This window comes from Mustela nivalis (assembly GCF_964662115.1).
Source record: "Mustela nivalis genome assembly, chromosome: 1".
Classification (NCBI taxonomy): Eukaryota; Metazoa; Chordata; class Mammalia; order Carnivora; family Mustelidae; genus Mustela; species Mustela nivalis.
Genome location: NC_139020.1, coordinates 136,881,390 through 136,897,031, shown reverse-complemented (window position 1 = coordinate 136,897,031; position 15,642 = coordinate 136,881,390). Strand labels below are relative to the sequence as shown.

The 15,642-nt window shown below is 39.8% G+C and overlaps 1 long non-coding RNA gene across 6 annotated transcripts in view; it reads left to right on the top strand.

Annotated features, from left to right (window-relative positions):
• The window catches only part of LOC309841893, a 109,131-nt gene that overhangs the window by 55,538 nt on the left and 37,951 nt on the right, over positions 1-15,642 (top strand). For 5 of the 6 annotated variants that reach the window (XR_014299383.1, XR_014299384.1, XR_014299385.1 and 2 more), the window contains one exon: positions 2,941-3,321. The exons of the other annotated variant lie outside the window; for it this stretch is intronic. This is a non-coding gene — a long non-coding RNA (uncharacterized lncRNA). Of the gene's footprint in view, positions 1-2,940; positions 3,322-15,642 lie in introns of those variants that run through there. 6 annotated transcript variants of the gene reach the window in all.

Sequence of the window (15,642 nt, the reverse complement as noted above, 5' to 3'; positions counted from 1 at the left end):
ACTCTTTTCTTGCATTAAAACCCCCAAAGCACAGGCTCACCTGAGTGGCTCAGTCAGTTGAACGTTGGACCTCCTCTGATTTCAGCTCAGGTTATGGTCTCAAGGTCCTGGGTTGAGCCCACTTCAGCCTCCATGCTCAGTGGGAAGTCTGTTTGTCTCTCTCATTCTGCCCCCGCCCTGTCATGCTCTCTCAAATAAATAAATAAATAAATAAAGCACTTCATAACAACCTCCTGTTTGACTTCCTATAATTGGGCTTCTGTTTTCTTTTTCTTTTTTTTTTTTTTTTAAATTTTTTTGTTAAAGAGAGTGCATGTAGGCAAGCCAGATGAGGGAGTGTGGGAGGGGGAGGGCGAGAGAGAGGGAGAGACTCTTAAGCAGGCTTTATGACCAGTGTGGTACCTGTCACAGGACTTGATCTAATGACACAGAGATCATGACCTGAGACGAGATCAAGAGTTGGTCGCTTAACCACCCCAGACGCCATTCCAGTAATTGGGCTTTTTACCAATAGGGCCTATTTGGAGATGGTTTGAACTTGAAGGTAGTTCTCAGAAATCTTTGTTAGCATCTTCTTCCTTTAATGATGCTGAAGGCATACTAATAAATAGAAGACAACTAACATTTGTCAAACATCTACCATGTGTCAGACTATAGTGGAGGTTATAGGGAAATTGACTGAAACAAAAAATAGGTCAAAAATAAATATTCCCAATCATAGAAGTTTGTCACATATTGGTAATTTCATGCATGATGGTGACAGTTTTGCAAATATTAAAGTGTCTTAAATATTTGTGTCTACTTATCAGAGATTTTCAGAGGTTTTAAGCTATTTTTATGAACCCTGGGATACTTACAGGAATGTGGTGTTTCTGTTCATTTCCTCACATATTTGGAGTTGGTTTATTTATTTTTAGCCAATTAGCCCTGCTTTGCTTGTTTGGCAGTTCTTCATGAATTTAAATTTTGTCTCTAGCTTTGAGTTTTCCAGAAGTAAACTCCTACCAAAAAAAGGGTGCTTCCATCTTTTAGTTCATATATTGATAAATTTTGTCTGTGCTAGTGCAGTTTTATGATTTAAAAATTAAAATTTTGGAGAGCTGTTGCTCCATTTTCTGTTATTTTGTTCTTTCACATGCAAAGCTCATTTTTGTCAAATGGTGCCAACTTATTTATATAAATTTTCACCATTTTCATTATTTATTTATTTTCTGTATAACAGCTTTAAAAATAATGAAAGCTTTAATGTTCAAATAACCAAACTATTGGAGATCCCAGATGTTCATCGACAGATGAATGGATTAAAAAGGCGTGGTGTTTTTATACAATGGAATATTAAGCAGTCATGAAAAAAATTGAGATCTTGCCATTTGCAATGGCGTGGATGGAACTAGAGGTTGCTGAGGGGAGGGGAAAAGGGATGCGGTAGCTGAGTGATGGATATTGGGGAGGGTATGTGTTGTGGTGAGCACTGTGTTGTGTAAGACTGATGAATCACAGACCTGTACCCCTGAAACAAATAATATATGTTAATAACAAAAAAGAAAGCTTTATAGAAAAAGCAGCTTTGAAGAAATAATAAACTTTTTTATTGGATATGATGAAAGTGACATAAGGTTTTTTGGTTTTTTGTGTGTGTTTTTTAATTAAAAATTTTTAAATTTAAATTCAACTAATTGAGATGTAATATATTTTTTTAAAAGATTTATTTATTTATTTATTTGACAGAGAGAGAGAGAGAGTGAGAGAGGGAACACAAGCAGGGGGAGTGGAAGAGGGAGAAGCAGGCTTCCCACTGAGCAGTGAGCCCAGTGCTGGGCTTGATCCCAGGACCCTGGGATCATCACCTAAGGCAAAGGCAGACACTCAAGGACTGAGCCACCCAGACTCCCCAAGACGTTATGTATTATTAGATTCAGAGGTAGACGTCAGTGATTCATCAGTTGTAAATAACATCCAGTTCTCATCCAGTGCCCATCACCCAGTTGCCCTGTCTCTCCACCCTCTCCCCTCCAGCAACCCTCAGTTTCATTCCTATAGTTAAGAGCCTCTTATGGTTTACCTCCCTCTCTGTTTTCATCTTGTTTTGTTTTTCCCTTTCTACCCTTATGATCCTCTGTTTTGTTTCTTAATTTCCACACATGAGTGAGATCATATGATAATTGTCTTTTTCTGGTTGACTTATTTTGCCTGGAATGATACCCTCTAGTTCTGTCCACATCATTGCAAATGGCAAGATTTCTTTCTTTCTTTCTTTTTTTTTTTTTTCCTGATGACTGGGTAGTATTCCATTGTATATATATACACCACATCTTCTTTATCCATTCATCTGTTGATGGATATCTGGGCACTTTCCACAGTTTGGCTGTTGTGAATATTGCTGCTATAAACATTGGGATACAGGGTCATTACATTTGTATCTTTGGGGTAGATATTAGTAGTGAAATTGCTGGGTCCTGGGTAACTCTATGTACAGAGTGGCTAAACCAGCTTGCATTTCCACCAATCCCCAAAGAGGTTTCCCCTTTCTCTGCCTCCTTGTCAACACCTGTCATTGCCTGACTTGTTAATTTAGCCACTCTGACAGGTGTGAGGTGGTATCTTATTCTGGTTTTAATTTGTATTTCCCTGAGGCCCAGTGATGTGGAACATTTTCTCCCGTGTCCCTTGGCCATTTGTAGGTCTTCTTTGGAGAAATGTCTGTTCCTGTCTTCTGCCCATTTCTTGACTGGATTATTTGTTCTTTGGGTGTTGAGACGGTAAGTTCTTTATAGACTTTAGATACTAGCCCTTTATCTGATAAGCCATTTGCAAATCTCTTCTCCCATTCCTTGGTGGTCTTTTGGTTTTGTAGACTCTTTCCTTTGCTGTGAAAAAACATTTTATTTTGATGAAGTCCCAATAGCTCATTTTTTTTCTTTATTTCCCTTGCCTTTACAGACATGTCTAGCAAGAAGTTGCTGTGGCCAAAGTCCAGAGGTGGCTTCCCAGGCTCTCCTCTAGGATTTTGATGGAATCCTGTCTCACACTGAAGGCCTTCATCCATTTTGAATCTATTTTTGTGTGTGGTGTATGGAAATGGTCCAGGTTTATTCTTCTGCATGTGGCTGTCCTATTTCCCCAACACCACTTGTTGAAGAGACTGTCTTTTGTTCATTGGATCTTCTTTCCTGCTTTGTTGAAGATTAGATGACCACAGAGTTGGGGGTCCATTTCTGGGGTCTCTATTCTGTTCCATTGATTTGTGTGTTTGTTTTTTTGCCAGTACCATACTGTCTTGATGATGACAGCTTTGTAATAGAGCTTGAAGTCTGGCATTGAGACGCTGCTAGTTTGTTTTCTTTTACAACATTCCTTTGGCTATCTGGGGGCTTTTCTGTTTCCATACAAATTTTAGGATTATTTGTTCTAGCTCTGTGAAAAAAAGGGTGTTCTAGTAGGGATTGCGTGGAATGTATAGATTGCTCTAGGTAGCATAGATGTTTTAACAACATTTGTTCTTCCAGTCCATGAGCATGGAATGTTTTCCTTTCCTTTACTTTTTAAAATTTTATTTTATTTATGACAGAGAGAGATAGCAAGAGAGGGAGCACATGCACAAGGGAGCTGGAGAGGGAGAAGCAGGCTCCCGGATGAACAGGGAGCCCAATGTGGGGTGGAATCCCAGGACCCTGGGATCATGATCTGAGCAGAAGGCAGAGGCTTAATGACTGAGCCACCCAGGCACCCCTGGAACGTTTCATTGTGTCATCCTCAATTTCTTTCTTTCTTTCTTTCTTTTTTTAAGATTTTATCTATTTATGATAGCGAGAGATAATGAGAGAAGGAACACAAGCACAGGGAGGCTAGAGAAGATTTCAATATGAGATCCCAGAGCAGGGGTGCTAATATGGGGCTCGATCCCAGGAGCTGGGATCATGACCTCGGCTGAAGGCAGCCATTTAATCACTGAGCCACCAAGGGGCCCCTTCCTCAATTTCTTTTGTGAGTGTTATGTAGTTTTCTGAATACAGATACTTTGCTGCTTTGGTTAGGTTTATTCCTAGGTATCTTACAGTTTTTGGTGCAATTATAAATGGGATTGACTCCTTAATTTCTTTCTCTTCTGTCTCATTGTTAGTGTGTAGAAGTACAACTGATTTCTGTGCATTGATTTTATTCCTGCCACTTTAATGAATTCCTGTATGAGTTCTAGCAATTTTGGGGTGGAGTCTTTTGGGTCTTCCACAAAGAGTATCAACAACTTTAGGTTTTTAATATTATTTTAGCATTGGAATGTTAAAGTTGTAAGAAATACTTGTTTGTACAATGTCTCATAGATTAAGTATTTCGATACTGATAGGCATTGTTGAGCTTTTTATCCTAAGGACATTATGTTAGTTCATTGGGCTGCTATAACAGAATGCCATAGACCGTGTGGCTCATAAAGAATACAAATTTACTTCTCACAGTTCTAAATGCTTGGAAATCCAAGGGCAAGGCGCTAGCAGATTCGGTGTCTGTTGAGGACTTACTTCCTGGTTCATAAACAATTATCTTCTTACCATGTCCTCACATGGTGAAAGGGACAAGGAAGCCCTATGGGGTCTTTTTTTAAATAAGGGCTCCATAATCCAGCCAACTCCCAGAGGCCCCACCTCCTAATACCAACATTGAGTTTAACATATGAGTTTGAGGGGGACAAATATTTTGTCTATAGCTTACACAAATATTGATTTTATGTGGTATTACTAATTTTGTTTAAGTAATCCTTTGGCACAGTTGCTATCACCAAATTATGGCAGTTTAGACCTTAAAAAACCCACAAAGAATTATCTGTGTTTGGTACACTTTGTCTCATAACTACCAACTATAGTAGGAATTACTGTGTCCATTTTACAGGTGAGAGAACTAAGGTTCAGAGAAGCTAGTAAATTCTCAAAGGTCTCTGACTCAAATCAAAATTTAATGCAAGAGTGAGACTGAATTCATTTGAATTCAAACACTGTATTTCAAATCTCTTAAAAAGCCAAACAGCTATGTTTATTTCAACAGGTTTTCATGATAATAATTTCCAATGATTTCATTTAGATAGACTGTATGTAGTTGCTACCTACACAATTATAGGCTACTTCAGGGCGCCTAGATGTAGGAGATGCTCCCAGTATCTCAAAATTGAAAAGATACCAATTCTTTACAAAATAATATGTGAGGGGCATCTGGGTGGCTCAGTCAGTTAAGTGTCTGCCTTCAGCTCAGTCATGATCCGAGGGTCCTGGGATTGAGCACCACATGGGGCTCCCTGCTCAGCGGGGAGCCTGCTTCTCTCTCTCCCTCTGCTGCTCCCACTGCTTGTGTGCTCTCACTCTTTCTCTCTCTCTCTGTGTCAAATAAATAAAATCTTCAAAAATAATAATAGTAATATGTGAATATAATAGAATGCCATATAAAATCCTAGAACACATTCAGAACAGAGGGGCCTTAAAAAAAATTCCTTGTTTAAAAGAATAAACATGAAGGGACGTCTGGGTGGCTCAGTTGGTTAAGCAGCTGCCTTCGGCTCAGGTCATGATCCCAGCGTTCTGGGATCGAGTCCCACATCGGGCTCCTTGCTCAGCGAGGAACCTGCTTCTCCCTCTGCCTCTGCCTGCCATTCTGTCTGCCTGTGCTTGCTCTCTCCCCCTCTCTCTCTGATAAATAAATAAAATCTTAAAAAAAAAAAAGAATAAACATGAAGATCGAAAATCCAGAAATTTCCTGAAAAAGAATACAGAGATGAAACTTATTCTATCATATCTTAAAGTTTATTTAAAGTTTAAAAATGTGCAGTCTTGAGAAAGGAGCCAAAATAGACATATAAATCCCTGAAACAGAATAAATAAGTGGTTAATAATGACAGAGGAAAATCTTTGAATCAGTGGGGAAATGGTAAGCCCCTAGGCAATGATTATATCCACACACACAAGCTAACTTCGCATTACTAGCATATGTACGTCTTCACAGGCAAGAGGTACCGGGAATTCATGCCCCTCCATCTCTCAACTGGTGGCAGACGGGATTTGATGGCGATATTCCCGGCTTGGGTAACTTTGAGATCTATGTTCCATTGTGTCTCCCAGAGTACCCCTGTGGCACTGAAGTTCAGTTGCCCACAGTAAGAACTTGCATGATAACATTATTATTATTGTTTACTCTATGCCAAACATTTATGTGTACCTTCCCTCCCACCCCCAAATTAATATGTTGAAACCTAATTCTTGGGGTGCCTGGGTAGCTCAGTCGGTTAAGCATCTGTTTTTGGCTCAGGTCATGATCCTGGAGTCCCACCATCAAATACAGTATTGGGGTCCCTGCTCAGTGGGGATTCTTCTATTTTTCCCTTTCCCTCTGCAGCTCCCCCGCCCCACTCATATTCTCTCTCTCTCGCTTGCTCACTCTCACTCAAATAAATACAATCTTAAAAGAAAAAATGCCCAGTGTAATGGTATTAGGAGGTGGGCCTTTGGAAAGTGCTTAGATCATGAGGATAGAGTCCTTGGAAATGGGATTACTGCACTTAATGAAAGACACCCCATAGAACTTACTAGCTCTTTCTGCCTTGTGAATAATGGCTAGAAGGTACCATCTAGAAACCAGAAAGGGGGCCCTCACCAGACCAAATTTGCCTGGGCCTTGATCTTAGACTAGCCTCCAGCACTATGAGGAATATATGTTTGTTGTTTATAAGCTACCCAGTATATGGTGTTTTGTTATAGCAGTCCGAACAGAATATGACATTGACTTTCTTCTCTTTCCTCCCTTACTTTTCTTCTCCACTAGTGGGGTTTTTTTTGCTTGTTTTTTTTTATTTATTTATTTATTTATTTATTTATTTTTTTTATCACCTACAAATTAACTACTTTTACTTGAATCCTGAATCCTTGTCTCAAAGTTTCTGGGGTAACCCAAGCTAAGATACCACCTTACCTATTTGTTGTGGATATTGGAAGTAAACATTTTGGCCTAAAACATACACAAATCCAATCCCAGTCTGGGACCCCTTGTCTGGAATTTATATAAAGATGGCTTCTCACTTGCCTGGCCAGTAGTGTGTTCCTTATTTTTGCCTCCTTATGTCTATTTTATTTGACGGCACACTAGAATTCCCAATGTGCTGCTCTGACTCTTCCTTTTTTTTTTTTTTTTCCTGGCAATGCACTTGGGGCTGACTTTCTGGTTAGCCACTTTATCTACCTAATATCTTGACACTACATGTTATTATATGTAATATAATGTTACAAATAACATAACTATCAGTTATCTATTATTACATAACAAATTACTGCCAAATATTCTTTAGCTTATGACAATAAACATTTGTTATCTTACAGTTTATGTGGGTCAGAAATCTAGGTGTAGCATAGCTGTGTGCCTCTGGCTCAATTGATACTCAAACGATCAGCTAGAAGTATGGTCTCATATGAACGTTTGACTAAAGGAGATTTGCTTCCAAATTCACTCATGTGGTTGTTGAAAAGCTTTGGTTCCTGGCCGTGTGGGTCTCTCCACAAGACTACCTCATGACATGGTGTATTAGTCTACCTAGCTACCATAACAAAATACCACAGACTGGGTGGCTTAAATGACAGACGTTTATTTTCTCAGTTATGGAGACTAGAATTCCATAATCAAGGTCCTGGCAATTTCAGTTTCATATGAGAGCTCTCCTGGCGTTTAGACAGTTGTCTTCTCACTGTATCTTTACGTGGCCTTTATTCTGTGTATGTGTGAAGAAATAAAGAATTCTGATGTCTCTTTCTCTTCTTATAAGGACACCAACCCTTATGTCCTCACTTGAACCTAATTACCTCTCTAGAGGTCCCATCTCCAGATATCATCACATTGAGGGTTAGAGCTTTAACATGGATTTTGGGAGAGACACATTTCAGTCTATGACACATGGTACGGGAGAGAGTGAGAGAACTAGTGAGAAAAGCATCCCTAAGGGAAGCTTGAAGGTGACATCCCATCACTTCTACTGTGTTTTATGTCATAGAAGTTAGTCCCTGAGTTTACCTCACACTCAAGAGAAGATTAAACAAGGGTGTGAATTTAGTAGGCAAAGCTCATTAGGAGTATAGGGAAAAGCTCTCTGTGTCTTTCTTTTTATGATACTGAATATGTGGGTCTTTCTTTCCCCACACATCAGACAATTCTCTGTGACATCAGCTAGATGTTCTTCAGTTTAATTCGATTTAATTCTGACTTGCCAAAGTGCAGACCCCACAGGTTAAAGCCTCCTCCCACAAGACTGCCCTCAATTTCAAATGCCAATAGCAAGTAGTAAGTTCCCAGGTTACCCACAACTTCTCTATAATTTTGTTACAAACGAGGTTCCCACAGTAGCCCCCTTGGAGTTGATCATTTGCCAGAACAACTCGGAACTCAGGGAAACTTAACATTTACCAGTTTATTACATAATGAAGATACTATAAAGGAAACCAAGGAATAACCAGATGAAGGGATATACAAGGTGAAGTGTGGAAGGATTCTGAGCGCAGGAGTTTTGTCTCTGTGGTGTTGGGATGTGTCACTCTTTCTAGTGAGTAGATTTGTTGTTTCCCATCCAGGAAGTTCTTGGAACCCAGTACTTTAGGGATTTTTATGGAGCCATCATCATGTAAGCATGATCAATTAGACACTCTATTTCCAGTCTCTTCCCCTCTCCAGAGAATAGACAATGTGGGTGTAGTGGATATGTGGGGAACCTCCATGTTCTGCTACCAGGACCCATATCTCAGTAGGTTGCTGTGAGAATTAAATATGGTTATACACATATAGCATCCCAAATTTTATAATTTTCTGGAGTAAGCATTCATTGGGGATATTACTAGTTATTAACAGGTTTGACTGTTAGAGGAAAGCATTCATTAGACAATGAGCTAGGGAGGAATATGGCCCTGAAGGGTTCCACTGGGTAGATTTAAGAAACGACATTAGAAGTTTGGCCATCGTCTAAGAAAATATGTGGGTTCCTTGACCCAATTTATATCCAATCTGCTTTCCTACACTTCAGCAGACATTTAGCAATTCTGGTATCAAATTCAAGAAAAAAATAAATAGTACGCTCAAAGGGGAGAATGAACCAGTTGTATTTGTATGCGTATGATGAGGAAAGAGAGGAGGCCGTATTCTAACTGAGGGTGTTATAAATCGAGAACTTGGGTGAGAAAGGTACACACAGATTAATTTATAGACTCCTGTCAGCAATGCTACTTTTAAAATAGCACTTCTATGCTCTCTGGCAAAGGAAAAGTGAAACAGCTGGAACTGCTCCAGGCTCAGGCTTGTAAAACCACCAGTAAGTGAATCCAATACACAGATGTACATTCCTACCTTGAACCACACCTCTTCCCCCACACTCTTCCACAAATCCAATACACCAACCCCCATGAAAATATTTAAAGCTGGTTTGCAAAATCGAGGCCTCAACCCACACTCGTTACAGCCACAATCTCTTATCTCCTCTCCTTTGGCCATTTCCCAATACATAGACTCTCTTTCCCAGCTTTGCCTGCTTCACATGTCAGAGCAAAACTTGTCTTGGGCAGAGTTATTCATAAAAGATATTGAATAGGATGGAGCCTTCATCTGTATGTGGATCCATTCTTGAGCTTTCTATAGGAATGTGGTTCAACCAGCCAAGAATCCCTACAGCAGAGTCAGTTTTTCATTTGGTAAATGTTTTCAATTCTAATTTATTGCAAGTACTGTGCCAGGCACCAAGGACATAGCAGGGCATAAGCCTCAGACCTTTCCCTTAAGGGAAGTCTGGTATGGAGGCAAACAGATGGGCAGGAGTGCAGAGCATCATGGGAGCACATAGGAGGGGGAGGGGTGGGCTTGGCACACAAGGCCCCTTGAGGAGGGTGAATTGGAATTAGCAAAATGGAGGTGGCAAAGAGATGTGAAAGGAGTTGAGGGAAAACTATATGCAACGTCATGGGAGTAAAATTCCAGAATAATTTGCCAACCAGTGATTATAAGATACTAAAGAAGGCACTATATCCATCAGGTCCCGGATTCTTGGTCTACAAGCTGGCCATCAAGTTGTGGCAGCTGGAAAGAATTCTAGCAGTTTTGGCAAGACGCTGAGTCCAGGATGAGTTCTGTTGGGGCAGTAGGGTATGTTTGAAATTTGAATTTGAACGTCTTCGGGAATTATAAACTTTTTGTAGTTTGCCCCAAACCCTGCCCATTTTTAGTGTTGTAAACCAGTGGTTTATGTATTATATTCCATGTCTGACTTCTTTGTAATCCTGTTCCCCGGTCTGTGTTATTCCCTTAATTTTTAATATAAGGAGCTTGATTGCTAGGTAAATAGATCATTCATTTATTCTTTTATTCAACAAATATTTACTTTGGCTCAGGAAGGGGACTGGGTACACAGTGGTAATTTCAGCTTCGGTGGAGCTGATGGTCTGAAGAGGAGGACAAATAAGTAAATAAGCAAATGGGTATATAATATACAAATAATGACAAGTGCTTTGAGGGTAATGTGAGATGGTAATAAAAGCCTATTTTAGAATGGTTGGCTGGAGAGCCTCTCTGAGGGAGAACACTTAAGCAGAGACTAGAAGAAGCAAGTTTTTAGAAGAGTTTGGGGGAAACATGCTCCAGGTAGCAAAAGTGAAGCCAAATGCGAGTTGGGCTGCTGGTAACTTGCACAAGGGAGTTTTTGCTCACCAAACCATGAACCTTGGCACAGGGCAGTGTCTGTTCAGAAGAAGGGATATGCAAATTGCAGGATGGTGAGCAGAAACTCCATGAGAAGGCCCTAGCTGGGAAAGACCAAAGACCGATCTTTGAACACTGGAGAACAGATGTCCTTTTAAGGTAGAATGAATATTTGAGGGGTGTTGGGTGGGGAGGATGGAGTTGAGAGATAGCTCAAACTGCAAGTAGTATGGGAAATCCAGCAATGCTGGAGGAAGGCCGTTTGAGGAGATGAGAGTGACAGGGACACACAGGGGTGAGGGGGGACATCTCTGCCAGGAAGACCCAATATGACACGTCATCTGGTTTCCAGGCAGGTCCGTTCCCTGGGAAACAAAGATTTAGAAATACAAAGCAATGGAGGGAAGGAGGCAGGTAGAACAAGCCTAGCCTTAGGCCAGTGGAACCTGGTAACACTGGTTTCCAACACCATGGGAAAGAGGAGGAAAGTAGAGAGAAAAAGAGTTGGATTTAAGTAACAGTGCAAGGACTCAGTCACCAGAACTGGTGCCTAGGATCTGAGAAGAGTTAGGGCAACGCTTTTGGAACATAGGTTATTGGGATGCTGACTTTTAAATTCCTTTCTTACAAAACTTAACTTTGGGGAATACCCAGAGCAGAGCTTGGTTTGTAGGAAGTAATTGAACTACATCAGATTTGAAGACTAGATGGACCATGTGAAGATCCAGGCAAGTCATAACACGATCGACACATCTGGTGTCTTTAAGCAAAGCAGAGCCTAAATGCAGTTTGATGTGACTCAGTGCTCCAGTGGGGACCCTTAGTCATTTATTATTTTTTCATTTTTTCAGATGCATCAGGCATTTCTTATCCACCACCTCACATCCTCACGACACTGCTGTCTCTAGGGTCATTGGCCACTTGTTTTCCCCAGCTGCTATGGCAACTAGCTTCATGTGGGCACAGCCCAACAGTGCCCTGCTTCCTGTCCCTGCTGTGCAGGACTTGCTTGCTGCTCTGGGCTTTCCCCAAAGCCTGGGAGGTGTGAGTTGCTGAACTGGCATCATGTTAAGCATGCAACCTGAGGTGTGGGGGAGTGAATGTCCTGTGAAGTGAACTTTGGTCAAAGTGAAATGGAAGCTAGTTGATAAATCCTTCCTTCTCCTGCTGAGACACCCAAGCTTACATGTCTCAGAAGATGATTGTGTGACATGGAATAATTGTTCTTGATTCCAAGTAGTGGCCAACTCTGTGGTCTTCCTTCTTGCCACGCTCCCGCCTTGCCTCTTTGCGCCTCATGGGTTGTACCTTTGATAAAGTAGCAGTACATACGCTTTTGCCTCAGGCTTTGCCAAGGTACAATCAGTTTCCAAACTGTTCTGGGGTCAGTGGCCTATAGGTCAGTAGCTACACAGTCCAATGTTAGCTGAGAACCACATGTGGCTATAGAGCACTTGAAATGTGGCTGGTCCAAATTCAAATGCAGTGTAAGTATAAAACACATATCAGATTTTAAAAATATACCAGAAAGATTTAAAAAATCTCATTAATAATTTTTAATATTTATTATATGAGGAAATGATATTTTTGATATATTGAGTTAATCAAAATGTACCATTAACATTAATTTCACTTAGTTCTTTTTAACATTTTGAAGTGTGGCTACAATATTTCCATCACATAGCACTTGTCTAGAGCTCATGGAATCCAACTCTCACCCATTTGAAAGTTTAGAACAATACCTGGCAGTTTTCCATCTCCTTTTGTACTTTTGGGACTTCTCTTGTTTTCTACAGTTTCTTTAAAACTTACAAATCAGGGATTCAGTCAATAAGTGATACTTCCAAACCAAGGGAGTATTTTTATAGGGGTCAAAAGAAGCAGTAGCCTGTATATTTTGTCTATGTGAATATTAAAATGGCCAACTATATTTGTTAATGCATAATTCTGCAGGATGTTACATTTATAATTTAAACTATCAATGAACAAAGGCTTCTATTTGATGCCTTATCAGATATATTAGCATAAGTGCAATAGGTGTTGAAAAAGCTAGCAGTTTTATAAGCATTAATCTTTTGGTATATTTTATTATATGTATTTTCCAAACTATAATTGAGTATCATGAGTATAGTGCCTAAGGATTAACATTTTTGCCTTTTCTTTTTTTTTTTTTTTTTGTCCACTATTATCAATCACATGTTATGATTTGGCAGGTTAAATTAAATTTATTGCAAAATTTGGCCCTGCTCCTTTCTCTGGAATTTCCTTGTGGCTTTCTTGCCCAGGGAGGGTATTTTATCATCAAATTGTCTTATTAAGCTTTCATGCATATGACACCAGCTACGCACTAGTTACAGTGCCAGTCAAATAGCCTTGGATTCCACTCTGTTCTATACAAAGACAGGGTTCTGGCTTGAAGTCACATTCTTTCTCTTGAAATTTGGTTCTGGCTGGATTGAAACATTGTTAAAGAACAGTTTGGTGTGAAGTTGCTTGAGGGATAAGAGTTGAGTGAGTTCATACTTAAAAGGAATGTGACTTGAGTGGGAGGGAGAAAAGAGGGGTAAGGAGTCAGCTTCAAGCTGAGCAGGGAATGGAGGGAACAGGTTTTGAAGATTTAAAAGGAGCAGTGGTTTTAAAACAACACATCAATTTCACTTGCGGTTACACCCTACCTAAGTATAAGCTTTTTGGTTTTAGTTTTAAGTCAACATGATAGCAGACCATGTTCCTTTTATTTTTGGTGATCAATTTCTTGTTAAAAAAAGTCCAGGAACCCTACTATTCAAGATATTGAAATATCGAATTTGAATGTTGAATTTATTCCAACATGATTCTAAAGATGACCTACAGTATTCTCCTAGCAGACGTGGTATTTGAGTTGATCCTGACAGCCAGATTTGGAGATGAGTTTCACATGCTGAAAATTTATTAATTTCATTTTCTAACCTCTAAATTGTTTTCATTGAAATTTTGTTTCTTTTCCTTCCAAATACAAGAAACTAAGTGTAGGGAACCGATTCTATCGAAAGCTTTATTTTGATAAGAGAGGAATTAATGAAAAGTTGATTAAAGATATGCTCATAACTGAATTGCTAAATTAGTATTAACTTCATTCAAAAGCACAAAGGAGCAGAGCCCTGGGACAATCCGAGTAAATCAGGAATCAGGAATTTCAAAGTAAAGTTCCTCACCTGTTTTGCAATATTCCAGGGAGGTTAGAATTATAGGCAGTAGAGGAATAGAAAGGTAAAGATTATGTCGCATTCACAGCCCATAAGGATCTTGCCCTACCGTGAAGAAGTTCACCTGCAAAGCAGACTTAAGCCCATAACACAGTCTTCTCCAGTCTGGTTTTGTTATGTTAAATAAACATCTTGCAAACATTATTATTAACAGCTTTCACCGTTCACAAGATTAAGGTTACTCTGTTAACATTTTATGACCCAGAGAGGTAGGTTATCGTAGACAGAAAATATGAAAAAAAGTGAACTATACCTTAGATTTCTTTTTGGGTCAACCAACTTAAAGTATAATATAAATAGTAAACATCATCATGGTAGTTGCTTTTGAAATGAAAAAGACTGAAAAAGGTGATATTTATAATGAAAAAGGTGATATTTATGCTGAAATTGGAAGAGAGGACTTGGCTGACCTGAGATTGGTAAACAGTGGGAAGGCTGTGGTTTTGGTGTGTGGCCAGCAGGGCTGTATTTTAACCATTGCTATCCTCCAATCCCAAATAGAGCTCTGATACATAGTAAGCCCTTGCAAATGTAGACCGAACAAAGGATGGGAAGCCAGGGGTCATCAGTGGCATTGCCAGCTCAGCAGGCCAAGTGAGCCAGGAATTGGACCAGGGGTAGGTAAGCCGAGGAGGTTTTGGGAGAGAGTAGTACAGGGAGATGTTGCTGAGGTTTTCTGGTGCGTTCTTACCTTCAGGATTGGATGTGAGCTTTTCTTTGAAATAAGATTTATTTATTTATTTGAGAGAGAGAGAGAGAGAGAGCTGTGGGGGGAGTGGCAGAGGAAGAGGGAGAGAATCTTGAAGCAGACTCTGCACTGAATGTGGAATCTGACATGGAACTCTCTCCCAGGACACTGAGGTCATGACCTGAGCTGAAACCAAGAGTCAGACACTTAACTGAATCACCCAGGTGGCACTTGTGTGCTTTTCTGAGAGGCATATTAGAGGTGCTCAGCAGGAGAGGTCCACCTGGATATAGTTCTGACAGAACCAAGCAGAGTAAGAAAAGTAAGTTGAATCATAGATGTGTTCATGTGAAGTGGAAACACATTTTTGAGGACTGTGAAAGGAACCTGAGAAGAATTAAGTATAAGGCTATTGAAAACACTGAAAAAAAAAAAAAAGCTGAGTTCATTTATAAAGAACATATTTAATACTGGTTTTTAAAAAGAAAGAAAGATGCCTGAGTGGCTGTTTGTTAAGTGTTTGTGTTCTTCTCAGGTCATGATCCCAGGGTCCACTGGACTCCCAGATCAGTGGGGGGATTCTGTTTCTCTCTTTCCTTCAGCTCTCCATGCCCCCCTCCCAGCTTATGTGTTTTCTCTCTCTCCCTCGTGTGTGCCCACTCTGAAATTTAAAAAAAAAAAAAAGAAAGAAAGAATAAGCTAATAATTGCATTTGAAGTATGTATAGCATTTTCCTTTTAAACACAAAATGATTTTTGGGCTATCACTTAGTATAAGTTGTTATTGATGAAGGTGTGGTGGGAGGGCCAAGAAGAGGGAACTAAGTGAGCATCTTGTGTGCCAGGTCTTATGATAAGGGATTTGCACATGTCAACCCCTGTGACCCTCACCATATATTACTAACACTTAAAAAGTTGATGGTGCCTCCTAGAGAACATGCAAAGCTCCATTCCCCCTTGTAATGATTCTATATATAATACACAAGTACACATGTAAGTTTCAAACACCAAAGAA